We start from the raw sequence: 14880 nt of genomic DNA, 5'->3' as shown, positions 1-14880 counted from the left end.
CAGACAGACTCCCGCATGCGCCCGACTGGGATCCACCCAGCACACCCACCAGGGGGCGATGCTCTGCCCATCCGGGGCATCGCTCTGTCGCGACCAGAGCCACTCTAGCGCCTCGGGCAGAGGCCAAGGAGCCATCCCCAGCGCCCGGGCCATCTTTTGCTCCAATGGAGCCTTGGCTGCAGGAGGGGAAGAGAGAGACAGAAAGGAAGGAGAGGGGGAGGGGTGGAGAAGCAGATGGGCGCCTCTCCTGTGTGCCCTGGCCGGGAATCGAACCCGGGACTTCCGCACACCAGGCCGACGCTCTACCACTGAGCCAACTGGCCAGGGCCGGCAAAGTCCTATCTTGACATGTTGGAATTGTATGCAGTGCCACAATTTCCAGAAGGTGTCATCTTTCAACAGTACGACGCTTCTCCACACTATGCCACCATTGTTCGTGAGTTTCTGGATAGAACATTCCCCCGGTGGTGGATAGGCAGGGGTTCTGTCAAGCCATGGCCACCACGATCCCCAGATCTGAAGCCCTTAGACTTTTACTTTTGGGGTTATGTGAAGCAACATGTGTACATTGAACGTATCAATGACATTAATCACTTAAAACAGAGAGTCACAGATGTTATTCACTTTGTTACACCAGACATCCTTACCCGTGTGTGGCAAGAACTTCACTATCGTTTGGATGTGTGTAGGGCAACAAATGGAGCCCACATTGAACTGCACTGAATAGGTATGAAACTGGGAGAGTTTTCCTTTTATTTGGTGCAGATTTCACATTTCTGTCATCTTTTGTTGCTTTCCTGTGACAGGTCAAAAGTGCACCATGACTTTATGGACACACTGTATATATGCATAATTAGGTGATTTTAAACACTGATTTAATTATAAACCATGGCTAAAATGGATGTTCTTTGGAAAAAGTGCCAAGGACAGGAAGAGTGATAGCTGGGTGTTTCCTTTCATTTTTCCCCTAATTTAGCAAGTGGTAAAACACGTACATTCTCCTGCATACATACCCTCTAAGATTTTCCCCAAAGAAAGAAGAAATCTACATCTACAGTTATTTTTATCCATATACTACAGAAAAGAGAAAGCATTATGTCAGGAAGCTCAATTTTTGCATGTAGCCACATAGGATTCTCAAAAGTTTCTAGTTTTTGGTAAAATGAGAAGGATTAAAACCACTGTACCTTCAAGAGATACAGATATTACTAAACAGTTTTCACTGAGTCCTAGTTTGGCACAGAAATCTTTGTCACTTGGCAGTGAAGAATATAAACAAATGCAAAGAAGTCACCTCAGAGACTATGGAGGACATCTCAAGAATTACATTCAGCAGTATTTAATGAAAATCTGACTAAAGTGATTACCAAAATATGGTATGATTTTTCTCATGTGATTCAGATACATGAAAAGAAAATCCAGATTTATTCAACTGTTCAGGAAAGTGTTTGTGTCTTATAATAACAATGTTCATGAGAATTACTTCATTCTATGTAGAGAAAGTATTTTTAAATGAAGGGATGTGTTTGCAATTCTTGTAATATATTTAGAGGAATGTTTAAAAACACATGTTTTTTTTGTTGTTTTTTTTTATTAATAATTTTATTTTTTTAATGGGGAGACATCAATAAATCAGGATACATATATTCAAAGATAACAAGTCCAGGTTATCTTGTCATTCAATTATGTTGCATACCCACCACCCAAAGTCAGATTGTCCTCTGTCACCTTCTATCTTGTTTTCTTTGTGCCCCTCCCCACCCCCTTTCCCTCTCCCATTCCCCCCTCCCCTCCGTAACCACCACACTCTTATCAATGTCTCTTAGTTTCACTATTATGTCCCACCTACGTATGGAATAATACAGTTCCTGGTTTTTTCTGATTTACTTATTTCGCTTCGTATCATGTTATCAAGATCCCACCATTTTGCTGTAAATGTTCCGATGTCATCATTTCTTATGGCTGAGTAGTATTCCATAGTGTATATGTGCCACATCTTCTTTATCCAGTCATCTATTGATGGGCTTTTTGGTTGTTTCCATGTCCTGGCCACTGTGAACAATGCTGCAATAAACATGGGGCTGCATGTGTCTTTACGTATCAATGTTTCTGAGTTTTGGGGATATATACCCAGTAGAGGGATTGCTGGGTCATAAGGTAGTTCTATTTTCAGTTTTTTGAGGAACCACCATACTTTCTTCCATAATGGTTTTACTACTTTACATTCCCACCAACAGTGTATGAGGGTTCCTTTTTCTCCACAGCCTCTCCAACATTTGCTATTACCTGTCTTGCTAATAATAGCTAATTGAACAGGTGTGAGGTGGTATCTCATTGCAGTTTTGATTTGCATTTCTCTAATAGCTAAAGAAGATGAGCATCTTTTCATATATCTGGTGGCCATTTGTATTTCTTCCTGGGAGAAGTGTCTGTTCATATCCTCTTCCCATTTTTTTATTGGATTGTTTGTTTGTTTGTTGTTGAGTTTTATGAGTTCTTTGTATATTTTGGATATTAGGCCCTTATCTGAGCTGTTGTTTGAAAATATCATTTCCCATTTAGTTGGCTTTCTGTTTATTTTGTTATCAGTTTCTCTTGCTGAGCAAAAACTTCTTAGTCTGATGTAGTCCCATTCATTAATTTTTGCCTTCACTTCTCTTGCCTGTGGAGTCAAATTCATAAAATGCTCTTTAAAATCCAGGTCCATGAGTTGAGTACCTATGTCTTCTTCTATGTACTTAATTGTTTCAGGTCTTATGTTTAGATCTTTGATCCATTTTGAGTTAATTTTTGTACAGGGGGAGAGACTGTAGTCCAGTTTCATTCTTTTGCATGTGGCTTTCCAGTAAAAAAAAAAAAAAACACATGTTTTAACAAGGGTTTTATATGTGTTGAGTGCAAGCCACTTTGACAACAGTATCATTGCAGAGAATGCGTATGATATATCTTTTGTAATGTATCAGGGATAGTATTTAAAACACATGTAATAAAAGATGTTTATAAAAGTTTTACGTGCAAGATACTTTAAGAAGTGTATTATTTCAGGGACTAAATGTGACAGCTCTTCAGTAAAGCATTTAAAGAAGTGTTTAAAAACACACATAATAAAAATGTTTTAAAAGAGTGGCACCCACTTACTACAAAGAGAAGAGTGTTTGCTTTTTATTTTAAGTGAAACAATGTGTTTGACATTCTGCATTCATTTAAAGTGTTTAAGAGACATTAAAGGAAAGTCTTCATGGTCTGAGGGTCTTTCTGCATATCAAAAGATGGCTACTCCACCTCCAAGGATATCTGTGCTTTAGGCAAGAAAAAAGTGGAAGAATAAAGGGCAAAAGATAAAATGATCACAGCAGTTTTCAGAAGTTTCTTCTCCAATTCAAAGAAATGTCTAAATTTTATTGGCCAGAATTGTGTCATATCATTTCCCCCAATGTCGAGGAAGGTTGAAAGATAAGTATTCAATTATGTTGGGTTCTGTTATTGGCAATAAAAAAATAGTTACTGGATATACAACTAGCAATATCTGTCTGAGGGTATTTTGAACATTTTTGCATTTTATTAGCTGTGTCTGATTTAATCATGTTTATCTCTGCAAAATCAATTGAAATTTTGAACTCTACTGACTCCCTATCTACTCCAAGTGAAACATTAATTTTATGGACTCCCTATCTACTCTAAGTTCCAAAATAGATGTTACTCTGCCCCCTTACTTAGGTATTAGAAAAAAATAGGGATGATGTCAGAGTAATAGCAGTATGAGAGATACTCCTGACCTCTCCCCTTAAAATTTCAACAAATTGAAGAGTGACAATACAGTGAAGCAACCAGAGCTGAGCTCACAGGGTTGCCTGAAAGACCCATGCATGGAATGAACTAAAGGTGGGAAGGGTTGAGAAGGGGGAAAGGAAGATAAAATGCACTTGTGATCCGGCTCCAGAGAGAGGAGCCTGGACTGTCCAGGTTTTTGCCCACAGGGGCTCCGAAGAGGTAAGAAACCTGGAGTGACTGGATTTTTTTCTACCAGTGATCCAGAGAAGAAAGAAGCTCGGACTATTTGGGTTTTGGTCTACAAGGGCTCCAGAGAAGGGAGACACCCAGACTGACTGGGATTTTCTCTGCCAGGCCTCTGGAAAGGGGAGGGCCTAGAGTGACTGAGTCTCTTTCTGCCAGAAGGAGCAGTGAGATTGAGGCACAGGGGCAGACACTAAACCAAAGCCATGGCAGAAAAAAGGACCAGGGCCAGTGTTCCTACAGTCTGCCCATAGCCTGCACTGGGCACAGAGATAGAAAACCTAAGTGTAGTCCCTTAACCTCCCAGATCCCATCTCCCTCATCTCACATGGTATAGAGCAGGGGTCCCCAAACTACGGCCTGCGGGCCACATGTGGCCCCCTGAGGCCATTTATCCGGCCCCCACCGCACTTCTGGAAGGGTACCTCTTTCATTGGTGGTCAGTGAGAGTAGCATAGTTCCCATTGAAATATTGGTCAGTTTGTTGATTTAAATTTACTTGTTCTTTATTTTAAATATTGTATTTGTTCTCGTTTTGTTTTTTTACTTTAAAATAAGATATGTGCAGTATGCATAGGAATTTGTTCATAGTTTTTTTTATAGTCCGGCCCTCCAACGGTCTGAGGGACAGTGAACTGGCCCCCTGTATAAAAAGTTTGGGGACCTCTGGTATAGAGAGTGGCAGAGACAGACCCCAGAGCTAATTCTCCATATCCACTCTCTCACCTGAAGAACAGAGGTACTCTGTGTCTGGTCCCCTCATCTGCTGAGACATAGGGAGGAGTGCCTGGAAGCCTGAGATCACCATTACTAAGACTGTAAGGCCCTCACAACACACTCCACCCACCAACGCAGCCCAACCTACATCACTGCAACAGCAACATCTCAGCTAAGGTCAGCACTATAACTTCACAGAGCTAAAACTTGTAATACAGCACCACTTACTAGAAGAAAGCAAAACAACCTCTCAAAACTAAAATCTTTTCTTTCTCTTTTTCTCTTTTGAATTTCATTTTACTTAATTTTTATATTATTTAGTTTTATTTTTCTGGGTGTTTTGTTTGTTTTTGTTTTTGTTCTTTGTGGGTTTTCGCTTTTACTTATCATTATTTTTTAAACTTTTACATTTTTTTCATGGTATTTTTTTATTTCTATTTTTCTTTTTTTAGTTGAATTTTTGTTAGAGTTCTTAACAATACAATGCTTAAATGCTATCAAGAAGAAATCAAATACCATAGCTACTCCAAATAGAGATGTAGTTTGAAAGAAAATGAAATATCCTCAGAAAGCAGTCTCAATCACACAAAAACTTTGGAGTTAAATAATGGAAAATTCAAAATTGAAGTTCTGAAAATAATGAGATGTAAGAAAATACTGATAAGCAATTTAATGAGCTCAAAAAACAAATTAATGAACAGAATGCGTACTTCACCAAGGAGATTGAAACTTTAAAAAAGAATCGAAGATGAAAAACTCAATACATGAATTGAAAAATGAGGTAGCAAGTTTAGCTAACTGAACACGCCAGAGAGACGAGAGTGTCAGTGACATCAAAGACAGGTAACTAGAGATGCTACGGAGAGAAGAGAGAGATTCATGAATTAAAAATTTTAAAAAGTTAGAGCTCTTCAAGAATTGTCTGACTCCACTGGAAAGAGCAATATAAAAATAATGTGATTATATCAGAAGAAGAGAGGAAGAAGAGCATGGAGAGCCTATTCAAACAAGTAATTGACGATAATTTCCCAAGCCTATGGAAATAGTTACATCTTCGAATCCAAGAAGCAAACAGAACAGCGAGTTACTGCAACCCAAACAGACCTTATGATAGTCCAAGGTCTATCATAATAAAATTGTCAAAACTCAATGACAAAAAAAGAATCCTGAAAGAAACTAGGGAAAAGAGGAACATAACATATAAAGGAAGGCCCATTATGTTATCATTGGACTTCTCAGCAGAAACTCTACAAGCCAGAAGAGAGTGAACCAAAACATTCAAAGTACTGAAAGAGAGAAATTACCAGCCAAGAAAACAATATCTATCAAAGTTATTCTTTAAGCATGAAGGAGAAATAAACATTTTTGCAGACATACAAAACCTAAGGGAATTTATCACCAGAAAACCCCCATTGCAGAAAATACTCAGTGGGGTTATTCAACCAGATATAAAGAACAAAACTATAAGTAAAAGCTCCAACAAGGTCACATTAAAAACAAAGATAATCTGTGGCAACAATAACATAAAACAGAAGAGAATAAAGATCTGAAGTAGTCAAGGAGGATGCAGTGCAGAAACACTCATAAAATAAAGGACTTCTGTACATATGAACATTCCTCTCTTAATAACCTAATGGTAATCACCCACAAAAAAGCCACTACTGAAATACACAGCTTTAAAAAAAGAAGAAACAGGGAAAAGAAATATGGAGTACCACCAGAGAAAACAACTGACAGAAACTCAAATGAGAAGAACCAAACAAGATATAGAACTACTAGGAAACAAACCATAAAGTGGCTATAGGAAATATTCAAGCATCAATAATTACCTTAAATGTACATGGACCAAACTCACCAATAAAGAGGCAAAAAGGAGCAGATTAGATCAAAAAACAAAACCCAACTCTATTCAGCCTCCAAGAGACAGATCTAAGCTGCAAGGACCAAAGTAGACTAAAAGTGAAAGGCTGGAAAACAATTCTCCAAGCAAATAATACCCAAAGAAAAGCAAGTGTAGCCATACTCACATCTGATGATGCTGATTTCAAGACAATAAAGGTAACCAGAGACAAAGATGGACATTTTATAATGACAAAGGGGACATTGTATCAAGAAGACATTACACTTCTTTGTATGCACCAAATCAGGGAGCACCCAAATATATAAGACATTTACTAACTGATCTAAAAAGAGAAACAGACAAAAAACACAATCATACTTGGAGATCTCAACACAACACTGACAATTTAGATAGATCATCCAAACAGAAAATCAATAAAGAAATATCAGCCTTAAATGACACACTAGACCAAATGGACATAATAGAGCTTTATAGGACATTTCATCCCAGGACATTAGATTATAATTTCTTTTCCAGTGGGCATAGAACATTCTCAAGGATAGATCATAGGTTGGGCCATAAAACTAACATCAACAAATTCAGAAAGATTAAAACTAAACCAAGCAGACTGACCAGGCAGTGGCGCAGAGGATAGAGCATTGGACTGGGATGTGGAAGGACCCAGGTTCGAGACCCCAAGGTTGCCAGCTTGAGCGTGGACTCAACTGGTTTGAGCAAAAGCTCACCAGCTTGGACCCAAGGTTGTTGGCTCGAGCAAGGGGTTACTCCATCTGCTGAAGGCCCATGGTCAAGGCACATATGAGAAAGCAATCAATGAACAACTAAGTTGTCACAACAAAAAATTGATGATTGATGCTTCTCATCTCTCTCCGTTCCTGTCTATCCCTCTCTCTGTCTCTGTAAAAATAAAAATAAAAAGAAAAGAAAAACTAAACCAAGCAGCCTGACCAGGGGGTGGCACAGTGAATAGAGCATCAGACTGGGATGCAGAAGACCCAGGTTCGAGACCTCGAGGTCACCAGCTTGAGCACGGGCTCATCTGGTTTGAGCAAAAGCTCACCAGCTTGGACCCAAGGTCGCTGGCTTGAGCAAGGAGTTACTCGGTCTGCTGTAGCCCCATGGTCAAGCACATATGAGAAAGCAATCAATGAACAACTAAAGTGCCACAATGAAAAACTGATGATTGATGCTTCTCATCTCTCTCCCATTCCTGTCTGTCTGTCCCTATCTATTCCTCTCTCTGACTCTCTCTCTGTCTTTGTAAAAAAAAAAAAAATTGTTTAAAAAACTAAACCAAGCATAATGCTTTTAAATTAGAATTCAACAAAAAAAAGTAAAAAAAAAACTACAGAAATGTGGAAATCAAACAAAGTACTTCTAAAAAATGAGTCAAACAAGAAATAAAAGTAGAGATCAAAAGACACACAGACAAAGGAGAATGACAATACGACATATCAAAATTTCTGGGATGCAGTGAAGGCGGCAATAAGAGGAAAGTTTATATCATTACAGATTTATATCAAGAAACAAAAGAAATCCCAAGTAAACAACCTAACATCACATCTTAAAGAACTAGAAAGAACAAAAAAGGTAACTCAAAGTTAGAAGAAAAGGAAATAGTATAAACTAGAGCAGAACTAAATGTAATAGAGAACAAAAAAAACGATACAATAATTTAATACAACAAAGAGCTGTTTCTTTGAAAAGATGAATAAAGTTGACAAACCCCTGGCTAGACTCACTAAGTAAAAAAAAAAAAAAAAAAAGAACTCATATAAACAAATTCCAAAATAAAAAAGGAGAAATTACAACAGACACCACAGATATACAAATCCAATAATCTAGAAGAAACGGATAAGTTCCTAGAACTATACAATCTTCCTAGACTGAGTCATTAAGAACTGGAAAACCTAAAGAGACCCATAAGCAGGGAGGAAATAGAAACAATGATCAAAAACCAATCCAAAAATAAAAGTCCAGGACCAGATGGCTACACTATTGAATTCTACCAAACATTCAAAGATTTGGTACCTATCCTTCTCAAAGTCTTCCAAAAAATAGAAGAAGCAATACTACCTAACACATTTTTTGAGGCCAACATAACTCTGACACCAAAACCTGGCAAGGACAACACACACACACACACACACACACACACACACACACACACGCACACTACAGACCAATATCTCTAATGAATACAGATGCAAAAATCCTAAACAAAATACTAGTAAATCAGATACAACATACATTAAAAAAATAATACATTATGACCAAGGAGGATTCACTCTAGGAGCAAAAGGATGGTACAACATACATAAATTGATCAACATAATACATCACATCAACAGTGGTAGAGCATTTGCCCAACATGTGGATGTCCCAGGTTTGATTCAAAGTCAGGGCCACAGGAGAAGCAATGATCTGCTTCTCCACATCACCCCACCCCCTTCTCCTTCTCTCTCTTCTTCTGCTGCAGCCATGGCTTGATTGGTTCTAGTGCATTGACCCTGGGCACTGGGGATGACTCTGTGGAGACTTCACCTCAGGTGCTCAAAATAGCTTGGTTGCGAGCATGACCCCAAATGGGCAGAGCATTGGCCCTAGATAGGTGTTGCCTAGTGGATCCCAGTCAGGGCACATGCAAGAATCTGTTTCTCTAACTCTCCTTCTCTCATTTGGAAAAGAAACAAAAAACCAAATATCATAAGATCCTATCAAGAGATGCAGAAAAGGCATTCAATAAGATACAACATCCCTTTATCTTTAAAATACTCAATAAAATGGGTATAAAGTCATCCTTCACCATATCACAGTTCAATTTTTGCAGTCTCACTATTGAGAATATTTAATTGTATATATCTAATTTTGTATCATGGATTTTTCACTGTATCGTAGGATTTCGCAGTATATAGGTATCTTTATGTATTTATTATTTTAACTATTTTTGTGGTAAAATAAGTATTTTCTAGCCTAGATATTAAAAATATAAAAATATTAATTAAAACATATTAGTATTCACTGGTGAGTACCCATATAGAATTTTATATATTGGGCCTGAACAGGTGGTGGCGCAGTGGATAGAGTGTCGGAATGAGATGCGTATGTGCTTTGACCAGGCAAGCCCAGGGTTTGAACTGGAGATCTCAGTGTCCCAGGTCAACACTTGATCCACTGTGCCACCACAGGTCAGGCTAAATTTCATTTTCTAAATAAAAAAATAATATAAAATAAAGATAAACTAAAAGCTATATGACACAAAACTTTACATATAAGTAGGTCTGAAAATTACTGATAATAGCAGAAACAGGAGACTACTAATTATTAATAATTTAATTAAATACTACATATTTTTTAAATTACAAATTTAGATTTGCTTTAAATCATCTAAGCAAGATAAATCTTAATAGAAACTGCCAAAATTTATATGCACCCATATTCAACAAGGTAAAACCTTAGACATGCAGACTGAAGTAACAGTGGAATGAATACTATGTCTATAACAGGGGTCCCCAAACTACGGCCCGTGGGCCACATGCGGCCCCCTGAGGCCATTTATCCGGCCCCCGCCGCATTTCCGGAAGGGGCACCTCTTTCATTGCTGGTCAGTGAGAGGAGCACATTGACCATCTATCTCATTAGCCAAAAGCAGGCCCATAGTTCCCATTGAAATACTGGTCAGTTTGTTGATTTAAATTTACTTGTTCTTCATTTTAAATATTGTATTTGTTCCCATTTTGTTTTTTTACTTTAAAATAAGATATGTGCAGTGTGCATAGGGATTTGTTCATAGTTTTTTCTTATAGTCCGGCCCTCCAATGGTCTGAGGGACAGTGAACTGGCCCCCTGTGTAAAAAGTTTGGGGACCCCTGAGTTAAAGTCTTGAGCATGTTCTCTCCAGAGCTATCTTATTAATCTTTTATACTATGGAGTTTCTAGTTCCTGTGATAGTGATATTGAGCTTATAGACCAGGGGTCCCCAAACTTTTTACACAGGGGGCCAGTTCACTATCCCTCAGACCGCTGGAAGGCCGGACTATAAAAAAAACTATGGGCCCTGGCCGGTTGGCTCAGCGGTAGAGCGTCAGCCTGGCATGCGGGGGACCCGGGTTCGATTCCCGGCCAAGGCACATAGGAGAAGTGCCCATTTGCTTCTCCACCCACCCCCCTCCTTCCTCTCTGTCTCTCTCTTCCCCTCCTGCAGCCGAGGCTCCACTGGAGCAAAGATGGCCCGGGCGCTGGGGTTGGCTCCTTGGCCTCTGCCCCAGGCGCTAGAGTGGCTCTGGTCGTGGCAGAGCGACACCCCGGAGGGGCAGAGCATCGCCCCCTGGTGGGCAGAGCGTCCGCCCCTGGTGGGCGTGCTGGGTGGATCCCGGTTGGGCGCATGCAGGAGTCTGTCTGACTGTCTCTCCCTGTTTCCAGCTTCAGAAAAATACAAAAATACAAAAAAACAAAAAAAAAAAACAAAAAAGAAAACTATGAACAAATCCCTATGTACATTGCACATATCTTATTTTAAAGTAAAAAAACAAAATGGGAACAAAAACAATATTTAAAATAAAGAACAAGTAAATTTAAATCAACAAACTGCCCAGTATTTCAATGGGAACTCTGGGCCTGCTTTTGGCTAATGAGATTGTCAATGTCCAGTTCCATATTTGTCACTGCTAGCCGTAACAAGACAAGTGATATGACGCACTTCCGGAGCCGTGACGCGTGCCTCCCGCGTCACCGGAAGTAGTACTATATGTGAGCGACGCTATGCTTTGCTCTCACTGATCACCAATGAAAGAGGTGCCCCTTCCAGGAGTGCGGCGGGCCGGATAAATGGCCTCAGGGGGCCGCATGCGGCCCGCGGGCCATAGTTTGGGGATCCCTGGTCTAGTCTCTAGTCTGAAGGTTGAGGGATGGGTAAAAAAGGTGAAGAGATTAAGAAGTATAAATAGCCGGTAATAAAAATAGACCTGGGGTCTCACCTATGGTGGCATAATGGATAAAGCGTCACCCTGGAATGCTGAAGTCACTGATTCGAAACCCTGGCTTGTCCGGTCTAGGCACATATGACAAGCAATCAATGAACAACTGAAGTGAAACAATTATAATTGAAAATTTTTTAAATATTTTAAAATAGTCTACACGGCCTTAGTTCTTAAATTTAATTTTCAAGGAAGTCTGAGCTGAAGAGAAAAGAATAATAACCCCATATTAATAGCTATGGTACATATGTAGTTGGAGGAGGGATAAAAAACTATTTCAGAAGGGTGATACTCATGAGTATCAGCTTATTCTTATTTTGATTAAAAATGTTTGCATTTTTATAGAAAAATCCTGAAAAAGCTCATGATTTCAAAGGTTAAAGACAAAGAGAGAACCTTAAAAGCAGCAAGGTAGAAACATTTAGTTACCTATGAGGAAGTTCCCATAAGGCTGAAGGTTGATTTCTCAACAGAAACATTTCAAGTCTGAAGGGATTGGCATGAAATACTCAAAGTGATGAAAAGAAAAAACCTACAACCTAGACTACTTTACCCAGCAAGGCATCATTTAAAATAAAAGGAGAAATAGCTTCCGAAAGGAAATAAAAAAGTTAAAGGAGTTCATTACTACCAAACCAGTAATGCAAAAAATATTAAAGGGCCTGATTTAAGAAGAAGGAAAAAAAGAAATAGAGAGGAACACAGGTATAAAGAATGAAGTGGCAATAAAAAAGTAACTATCAATAATAACCTTAAATGTAAACAGATTAAATGTTCCAATCAAAAGGCATATAGATAAGAAAACATGACCCACATATTTGCTCTTGACAAGAGACCCACTTTACATATAGAACAAATGATACATAAGGCCAAAAGTGAAAGGAAAAAAATATATATTCCACACAATAGACCCTGGCTGGTTGGCTCAGTGGTAGAGCATTAGCCTGGCGTGCGGGAGTCCTAGGTTCGATTCCCGGCCAGGGCACACAGGAGAAGTGCCTATCTGCTTCTCCACCCCTCCGCCTCTCCTTCCTCTCTGTCTCTCTCTTCCCCTCCCGCAGCCAAGGCTCCATTGGAGCAAAGTGTGCCTGGGAGCTGAGGATGGCTCTGTGGCCTCTGCCTCAGGCGCTAGAGTGGCTCTGGTCACAGCACAGTGACGCCTCGGATGGGCAGAGCATCACCCCCTCGCTGGCATGCCGGGTGGATCCCAGTCGGGCCCATGCAGGAGTCTGTCTGACTGCCTCCCCATTTCTAGCTTCAGAAAAATACAAAAAAAAAAAAAAAAAAAAGGAAATGAAAAAAAAAGCTGGGGTAGCAACACTCATATCAGACAAAATAGACTCCAAAACAAAGGCCATAATAAGAGACAAAGAAGGTCACTACATAATGTTAAAGGGATTGATTGATCTGGCATAAGGATATGACCCTTGTAGACATATATAGTACATATACCTAACAAAAGTTCTTATTTGAAAATGAGAAAGTATATATTTAGTAAAAAAGGAGGTTTATAAGAAAACTAATTCCTCATCATAGTAGTAGTAGTGGTAACAAAATCTATTTTTGGATTTCCATATACTGTGCCATATATAAACACCAAGATACATTATTTCATTCACTCATCAATAGCTCGATTCACCCCTCACAGCTTCCGAACAGTCCTTCTTCTTGACCTCTTTCCTTCCTTCCAACCTACCATCAGTGACACTGCAGTCCTTTTTGACTACTGAGCTCCTGCAGCACCCCCCACTCCTCCCATTTTTCTTTACTAAAAAAGTTGTGCATGGACATAGTGACAGGCTGGGTGTAGCCCTCTGAAGAGAACTCATTTCCCCACCTAGAGGAAAGGATTTAGACCACAGGTAGTACTCTCCTAGGTTGTCTAAAAGGAAAAATCTAAACTATTGCTATTTAGAGATACTGTATAAAGCAGTGGGCTCTCCCTGGGGTAGAGCCTTGTAAAGTTCAATTCAAAGAAGCTCAACATAGTCAAACTGCTGAGATTCTCTCTAAAATTCCAACCACTTCAGAAGTAATTCTGGGGAAATCATTGGAAGGGGCCAGGAGGAGAGAGCTAAAATCAAAGAAAGTCAGATGATATAGTTAATAAAGTTACATTTTATAGAATTTTGTGAATATCTGTGTTTAATGTGTTTTACTTTCATTAATTTTATTTTTAAAAGTCTGATCACTTGTTACCAGTTTTAATTTTTCAAAAATATACTCACAGTTTATGGAATAAAATATTAAGGAAAATAAACATTGAAATACCAATATTGTCATTTTGCTTTAGTGCAATAAACACATAGCAGAAAGCCAACAGATACCACCTTAAGTTTTATAATAAAGAAACAACTACAGCTTGACCAGGCGGTGGCACAGTGGATAGAGCTTCGGACTGAGACGCAGAGGACCCAGGTTTGAAACTCCGAGGTCACCGGCTTGAGTGCGAGCTCATTCAGCTTGAGCATGCGCTCACCAGCTTGAGCAAGGGGTTGCTGGCTTTGAGCGTATGAACATAGACATGACTCTGTGATCACTGGCTTGAGCCTAAAGGTCGCTGGCTTGAGCAAGGGGTCACTCGCTCTGCTGTAGCCCCCTAGTCAAGGCACATATGAGAAAGCAATCACTGGCCCTGGCCGGTTTGCTCAGTGGTAGAGCGTTGGCCTGGCGTGTAGAAGTCCCGGGTTCGATTCCCAGCCAGGGCACACAAGAGAAGCGCCCATCTGCTTCTCCACCCCTCCCCCCCTCCTTCCTCTCTGTCTCTCTCTTCCCCTCCCGCAGCCGAGGCTCCATTGGAGCAAAGATGGCCCGGGCGCTGGGGATGGCTCCTTGGCCTCTGCCCCAGGCGCTAGAGTGGCTCTGGTTGCGACAGCGCGACGCCCCGGAGGGGCAGAGCATCGCCCCCTGGTGGGCAGAGCTTCGCCCCTGGTGGGCGTGCCAGGTGGATCCCGGTCGGGCGCGCATGCGGGAGTCTGTCTGTCTCTCCCTGTTTCCAGCTTCGGAAAAATACAAAAAAAAAAAAAAAAGAAAGCAATCACTGAACAACTAAAGAGCGGCAACAAAGAACTGATGCTTCATGCTTCTCATCTCTCTCCTTTTTTTGTCTGTCTGTCCCTGTCTGTCCCTCACTCTGACTCTCTCCCTCTGTCTCTGTCAAAAAATAAAAAAATAAAAACAACTACAGAAATACTACTTTGTTTAGAGTCAATTACCAAATGGACTGGAAGTGTACCTCTTTATACTATAGGACATTTCTATATACTATGGACTCATTCTTTCAATATGCATTTTGAAGTTATAATAGTTATA

General features: G+C 39.9%; 1 non-coding gene across 1 annotated transcript; it reads right to left on the bottom strand.

Annotated features, from left to right (window-relative positions):
* Positions 1-252: 252 nt before the first annotated feature.
* TRNAT-GGU (transfer RNA threonine (anticodon GGU)) lies at positions 253-328 on the bottom strand. Its single transcript has one exon. It is a non-coding gene; the product is annotated as a tRNA-Thr (tRNA).
* Positions 329-14880: the final 14552 nt, after the last annotated feature.

The sequence above is a fragment of the Saccopteryx leptura genome, chromosome 6, assembly GCF_036850995.1.
Source record: "Saccopteryx leptura isolate mSacLep1 chromosome 6, mSacLep1_pri_phased_curated, whole genome shotgun sequence".
NCBI lineage: Eukaryota > Metazoa > Chordata > Mammalia > Chiroptera > Emballonuridae > Saccopteryx > Saccopteryx leptura.
This window is presented reverse-complemented; position numbering and strand designations above follow the sequence as displayed.